This window comes from Sorex araneus, chromosome 3, assembly GCF_027595985.1.
Source record: "Sorex araneus isolate mSorAra2 chromosome 3, mSorAra2.pri, whole genome shotgun sequence".
Lineage (NCBI taxonomy): Eukaryota > Metazoa > Chordata > Mammalia > Eulipotyphla > Soricidae > Sorex > Sorex araneus.
In genome coordinates this window covers 671,195-678,457 of record NC_073304.1, presented here as the reverse complement: position 1 = coordinate 678,457, position 7,263 = coordinate 671,195, and positions in this window count along the sequence as shown.

The window sequence follows — 7,263 nt, the reverse complement described above, 5'->3', positions numbered from 1 at the left end:
TCCCTTCGAGATCTGATGACAGCGTGTAAGATGCAGCACGCGAGCCTCGTAAAGAGCTCACGTCCAGAACACGTGAAGAACTCCTGAGTCAGCCACAGCAATCCAAGTGAGAAAGATAAAGGGAGAGAGCTGGCAGAGAGCGGGGACACAGAGACCCTCCTCGGTCACTGGCAGAGACGCCACCGCTGCCTGTCCTCAGGCTGGCAGGTGGGGCATCCCCGGAGCACAGCGGGAAGAGCCTGAGCTGGCAGGAGCCACCCCAAGACAATCAGAGCGAGTCGGCCTGACCCAGAGCGAGGGCCTGGAGGGACCCTGCAGCCCTCCCCTCTGGCCCGAGGCCTCTGCCCCATCCGGCCACAGGTGCCTGAATTCCGCGCTGCCCGGGGTGGCCCACTGCGGCCCCCTTATCTGCCACCCACGCCAAACTTGCTGCTGAACTCGTGCCCCGGGAGCTGGAGGCTCCCTGCTCTGTGCTTCGAGACCCGCTGTGGAGCGGGATGAGGCTCACGGGCTGTAGTGTGGGCGCTGATGCGGGAGCACCAAGCCAGGAGCAGCCCCTGAGCACTGCCTGGGGAGACTCAAAATCCCAAACAAAGAATCCCAGCGAGCCTCAGCCCACGCCCTGCCACTGTCTGCCACCCCTGACTGCTCTGCGTGTGTCCGGCCTCACCCCACCTGCTGCTCCAGCACAGGGGCAGCCGGAGGAGCAGCCGTCCTGGCCTCACTCCGGCCAGCTCCCAGGCCGGGGCCCGCGCATGGCTCCCACTCCCTGCCGCTCTCCCCCTGCACCCACGGGGCAGTGTAAGGTTTGCCCAGCGCAGCTGCCGCCAGCTGGCCTGTTACTCTGCACATCTCCCAGGGATGTCAGTTCTGGGCGACTGGCACCCACGATAGCTAACTGCTTCTCAGGCGGGCCAGGGGCAGGAGCCGGTGCTGGGTGCCATGACACCCCTTCTTCTCACCCCTGAGGGCCGCACTGGTCCCCTGCCCTGTCTCTGCCCCCAGGAGCCCTCCCGATGCACAAGTGACCCCAGGACGTCCAGCTCCTCTTGCCTAACAGATGGGGACACTGAGGCCTAGGGCGCAGGGCTGGCCAAGGACGGAGCCAGGCGGGGCAGTGAGGGCAGGGTACCCCCACCAGGCCCAAAACCAGGTCCCAGGCTTGGTCGCAGGTGGGGCCTGGGATCCAGAAGGCCTCAAGGGCTGCCCTCACCGGCCAGCTTTCAGTCCAGCGCAGGGTAGCTGGGGACACGGCTGGGCAGCAGCCCCTGGCCCGCCCTGCAGAGATCCGGTGTCTACAAGTGCCAGCGTTGGTAGCCTGGCGGGGGGTGGGCCACTGGAGGGGGGACGGGCCAGCAGGGGCAGGGAAGAGGCCAGGGAGGGACAGGCTGATGGGGGTGGGCCAGGGGGGGCAGGGCATAGGGGGTGGGCAGGCTGGCAGGGGGTGATGACCAGGCCAGTGACTAGGGGGTGCTGCTGGGGGGACTAGCTGGTGGAGGGCAGGGGAAGGACAGGCTGGGAGGTTAGGCCGGAGCGGGGGCCGGGCGGAAGGAGGGAGGTCAGTGGTTATGGGCCAGGTGTGGGGGGCAGGCTGGTGAGGGCAGTGGTGGTCAGGCGAGTGGCTGGAGGGCAGGCAGTGGGGACGGGCTGGTGCAGGGGGCGTGGGGGGCAAGCTGGTGGGAGGGGGCAGGCCAGGGGGTTAGGCCAGAGGGGGGCCAGGCTGGAGGGGGGCAGGCCAGTTGGTGGTAGGCCGAGGGGTCACCTGGCAGGGCGGGGGGCCGCCCTGGTGCATTGCCGCAGTGCTAGGCTGAGCTGTCCCCCTCACCTGGTCTCCAGGGAAGGCCCTGCCGGAGCTGCAGTGACCGAGGCCCGAGTGTCCAGTTCCCAGCCCTGCCTCACAGCCCGCACTGCCCCTGAGTCAGGCTGACCGGCTGCCCCAAACTCTCTGAGGGCCAAACTGCCCGCAGGACAAAGTGTGGCCCATGTCCCGGCTCTGTCCCAGGTTGTGGCCGCTCCTGGGGCCCAGAGCACCAGCTCCCCTCGTCTCAGACAGCCCCTCGGACCCTGTCCCGGACTCACCTCCCGCGCCGCCGTCCTGCGCTTCGGGCCCAGCCCACAGGCCCAGTGAGGGTCCCTGTGAGGGTCCCTGTGGATGCCGGCCCCTTCCTGCAGCGCCTCTCACTGTCCTCGGCCGGCCAGGCAGGACAGGGGCTACTCAGAGAATTGTGACTTTCCGGAGCGGCCACATCTGGACGGGGTCCTGGGCCAGAGCCCAGGGGTGTCCCATCTGTGTCCTCGCATTGCTCGTAGGAAAGTGCTCCAGAGCTGGCAGGGTGAGCTGCCCACTCCCGGCGCTTTGTTCCTCCAGGGGCAGGAGACCATCGGGCGGGCCTGGAACTCTGCGGCCACACACCAGGAGCTGGGAACACATGGTCACGACCCCAAAACTCACCACAGCGCTTCCAGTCTCTTGCATCTGCGGGAGGACCAGGGAGCTGGGGCGTCCGTGCCCGAGACTGGACGGTCAGGACGGGAGCAGCAGGACCAGGTCCGAGGGCGCCCGAGCCCAGCTCGTGCTTTACGCTGGAGTTTGGGCATCTGTCAGGTTCCTGAAGACTGAGTGGCCGCTGACGGCCAGCGCTGAAATAATTGCTCAGCGGCGCGAGCCTGGCCTCAGCCCCCGGAGTCCTGTGGACCCTCTGACTCTCCTCGCTTCACTGTCTCCCAGAAACACCCTTCCCAGCTCCCCCTCGCCATATGGTCATTAAAAGTCAGTCTGGGTGTTGCACTGGGTCTCCCTGTTGGCAAAGCCCAGAGGACACTCTGAGGAGGCTTCGTGTGGAAGAGGGATGGGGCGAGGACAGGTAGGTAGGTCAGTGGGTGGATGAATGGACGGACAGAAAGATGACGGATGGATGGATGGATGGGTGGGTGGGTGGATGGATGGGTGGATGGAAGGATGGATGGATGGATGGATGGATGGATGGATGGATGGATGGGTGGATGGATGGATGGATAGGTGGATGGATGGGTGGATGGATGGATGGGTGGGTGGATGGTGGATGGGTGGATGGATGGATGGGTGGATGGATGGATGGATGGGTAGATAGAAGGATGGATGGATGGGTGGATGGGTGGATGGATGGATGGATGGATGGATGGATGGATGGATGGGTAGATGGAAGGATGGATGGATTGGTGGATGGATGGATGGATGGATGGATGGATGGATGGATGGGTGGATGGATGGGTGGATGGGTGGATGGATGGATGGATGGATGGGTGGATGAAAGGATGGGTGGATGGATGGATGAATGGGTGGATAGATGGATGAGTAGATTGATGGGAGGACAGAGGCCAGTGGACCCCTCTTCTTTCCCTGTACCCCTGAGTGCCCTGTCTCCTGGCCAGAGGTTCTCTGGTATAGTCTGTCCTGCTGGAGACACATGAGAGAGGGGAACTGCCTCAGTGTCTGCAGAACAACCCCCCAGGGAAGGACACCGCCTCACCCTGTGACTCCAGGGACCAAGGACGAGTGGCCAGGTGGGAGGGAGGTGGAGGCGTCTCAGGCAGGGCTGGCTCACACCCGCCGGGGCTCCTGCAGGGGGGGAACCAGGACCTCGCACCAGCCAGGCCTGTGTTCCACCCGAGCCACCTCCCGGCCCTGTCCCTGCAGCCCCCCATTGCCTGAGCCCCAGGGATCTCGGCTCGCAAGCCTTGGAGAACTGACTCCTGACACGGGAGGGCAGGAAGCGAAGCGGAGTCAGGAAGACTTTCCTGGCTGGGGATTGCCGGCTGGGCAAGGGCTCCCCAAGCAGCGACCGGGGCTGGGCCTTCCCCAATGCTTGGCCAGTCAGGCCAGTGGCTGAAGGCCAGGCCCAAGGAGCTGCTACTCAGGCTAGGCTCACCTGGCTCACCCAGATGGTCTCAGGGGGCTCAGGGCTGCACCCGGGGGGGTTCAGGGGACCGTGATGCTGGGGTCCAGTTGGGCTGACTTTGGACAAGGCCTTAGCCCTGTCCTATCTCCCCTAAAACTATTCTTCTATTATTCTATTTTTCTATTCTTCTTTTCTTCTATTCTTCTACTGATTGGGGGGTGACTTTATTCTCTTATTTATTTGATTGGCTTGTGCTCCAGGCTTACTCCTGGCTCTGAACTGAGGACTCAGTCCTGGCAGTGCCCAGGGGAACCTGTGGATGCAGGGATGGGGCCCGGCTTGGCCATGTGCAAGGCAAGCGCCCTCCCCACTGTCCTATCGCTCTGGCCCCTGCGGTGGCTTTAGTCTTAGTTTATAACTTTGGCTTTGGGCCATACCTGGCTGCTCTCAGGCTTACCCTGGGCTCTGTGCTCAGCAGCACTGCTGGCCGGGCTCAGGAGGCTGCATGTGGTGACTCCTAATGACATTCTCCCAGGGCTCTGCGAGGCTCCCCGCCGGGCCTCTGCTCAGAGAGACAGAGAGGCGTTTGCCCCGCAGCGGGAACCAGGCCCGAGTGCTCCTCGCAGCGAGCAGGTGTGGCCGTGCCTGCGAGGGGGACACAGGAGGGCAACCCTGGGGGCGTGGCCTGTCCACAGGCTGAGCTGGGGCTGGACAGACACCCCTAACGGTCCTGTCTGATCCCACTGGCCGGCCATGTCCGGGGAAAGCGAATCCACCGAGAAAGGGAGAGATGGGGTGATGGCCGACGTGGGGTGTTGGGGAGGCTGGCGAGCCTGGTGGAGTTCGACAGTGGTGACCGTTGTCCACCCACGCGCAGCACACTGTGCTTGGGGCTGTCTCACCCCTGCCGAGGGAAGGGTCTGTGGCTACAGTGAGCTACGGGACAAGCGAGAGCCCTCGGCTGCCACTCACACGGGCCACAGCCCCCTGCGGGGACACTCACGCAGGCAGCCGGCCAGGGGGTGCAGCTGCCCATGACTGCTGGCCCCAACCGCACCGCCACACCTGACAGCACCAGGGCCTGCTCGTGCCCCCATTTTACAGATGTACAAACTATGGCCTAGAGCCCAGTGGCCCAGGCCTCTGAGAGCTGGTGTCATAGCGAGCACGTCGCAGGCAGGTCTGTGTGTGCTTCTGCCCAGGGAGCAGGTGCCCGTGTGCCCCTCTGTGTCCCCGAGACCCCCAGTGCCAGCCCTTCTGCCCCTCCCTGCTCTGTGTGGGGCCTGGGGGGCAGCGGTCGGTGGTGCTGGGAAGAGACTCAGTCACTTGCCGGGAGCGCCCCCGCCTTGGGCAGGAACCGGTTCCGTGGGCACTGGCCCAGCAGGGTGCCCCGGGGTTAATCATTGACGGACGCTGGGCCTCCGCGGCAGGCTGGAACTGGGAGCTGGGCCCCGGACAGTGATCTCGACACACTGCCGCGTGTAAAACCCCTTTTAGCTGCCACTAGCTCACCAGGCCAGACCACAGAGGGCCCTTTGCCGCACCAGCCTGGGGGCTCCCGGGGGCTACTGTGAAGGGGCGGCCAGCCAGGAGCCTGGGCAGGGCTCGCGGGCCGCAGGGAGCCCCAGAGCTGGGTCCACCAGCAGCCTGGAGGCTGAGGGAGCCAGAGCTTGCTGGGGCTCCTTTTGGGGTCCCTGAATGAAGAGCCCTTGGCGTGAGCGGGCTCCCCATGCTCCTGTCCAGGCGGGCCAGGCAGCAAGACCCAACCAGAGAGACTCCCAGGGAACAAGGGGGCCGCCGGGGGTGCGGGAGTGAGATCCCCTGCGTACCCCCGGTCGGGCTGGCCGGAAGCCACCCACAGGTGCTCCCAGGCCATGCCCCTCCCTCCCTCATGCCCAACCCCACAGCCCTGGCTTTGGAGGGCCCCCACGTGCTTCGCTGGCTGGGGGGTGCTGAGTGCGGGGCAGGGCCGTGGTACCCCCATGTCTCCCGTGGCCCTCTGCCTTCTCCTGCACAGCCGCCCCCCAATTCTGCCAATGCTTTCGCTGTTTGGTCGGGCGGACCGGGTGCAGGAGACCCATCGTGCCTCTGGCCTGAGCCGCACCCGGCCCCTCCTCAGAGAAACGCGGCCTCCACAGAGCTCCATGCCGCCCGAGCCCTGCCTCAAGGCTCAAACACCCCCAAACTGTCGTCATGCCCGCTGTGGGACAGCTACTGGTCAGCGGCCTGCTGGGGTCTCTGGTCTCAGTGCCCTTGTGCTGAGCCCCCACCTTGGGGGGCCTGAGGGGGGGGCGGGTGCTGGAAGGGCTGCCTGTCCCCTCACCTTCCCCTGCCCGGCCTTCCTGGGAGGCAGGAAGTGAAGGAGCTTCCACAGGCCCTGGGGGCCGGGAGCCCGAGCTGGGGTGTGTGGGGGCCCTCGGCCCCTCTCGGGGCACCTGCTTCATAGTCCCCCTGATGCTCCGGGACCCTCCAGAGAAGTGACCCAGCCTGCCGGACGGGTCGCCTGCAGTTGTGGGGGGCGAGGGGCTGCTCCCCTGCTTCCTCCCAGGCTCGGAGCCGCATTCCTGGCCCCAGGCAGGGGCTGGTGCAGGTGGGGGGCTGGCGGTGGCCTGCAGGGGCGGCGTGGGGGAGGAGGCAGCGATGTCTTCCAGATGTTTGGGGCGCGCCCCGCATTCCTGGCCCTGCCCGGGCCCGGCCCCTGCTGAGCGCTTTGTGTGGGCGCCAGGTGTTAGCACTGGCCCTGGGCGCAGGGGCAGCGGGAGGGGGCCTGCCAACGCCCCCACGCGCCAGGAGGCCGCAGGGGCAGGGGATGGGCCGGGCGCTGGAGTGTGGGCAGGGCCTGGCAAAGGGCCTGGTCACCCGGCCCCGTGTGCAGGACGCTTCCTGGATGCCTCCAAGATGACCTGGCCCCGGCCCGGCCCGAGGGCTCGTCCTCTCCCAGGCCCTGTGATAATGGGACGCGTCTTGGTGCTGACGCGGCCCGGCCTCCGGCTCCCTGTTGGTCAAGTGGGACTGAGTGTCGGGACGTGGCCTTGGGGGTCATGTGAGGATGGGCCCAGGTGGGCACCTCGCACGTGGCCAGTGCTACCCGTCAAGAGCCAGAGGACCAGCCAGGGGCTCCAGGGGGAGGGACACCAGGAACCACGAGAGGCAGGAGCACTGTGAGGCCCTGAGAGGGAGAAGCACTGTGGGGCCCCCAGAGGGAGGAGCACCAGGGCACGAGAGGGAGGAGTACTGTGAGGCCCTGAGAGGGAGAAGCACTGTGGGGCCCCCAGAGGGAGGAGCACTGTGAAGCCCTGAGAGAGGAGCACTGTAGGGCCCAAGAGAAAGGAGCATTGTGGGGCTCCGATAGGGTGGAGCACTGTGGGGCCCTGAGAGGGAGGAG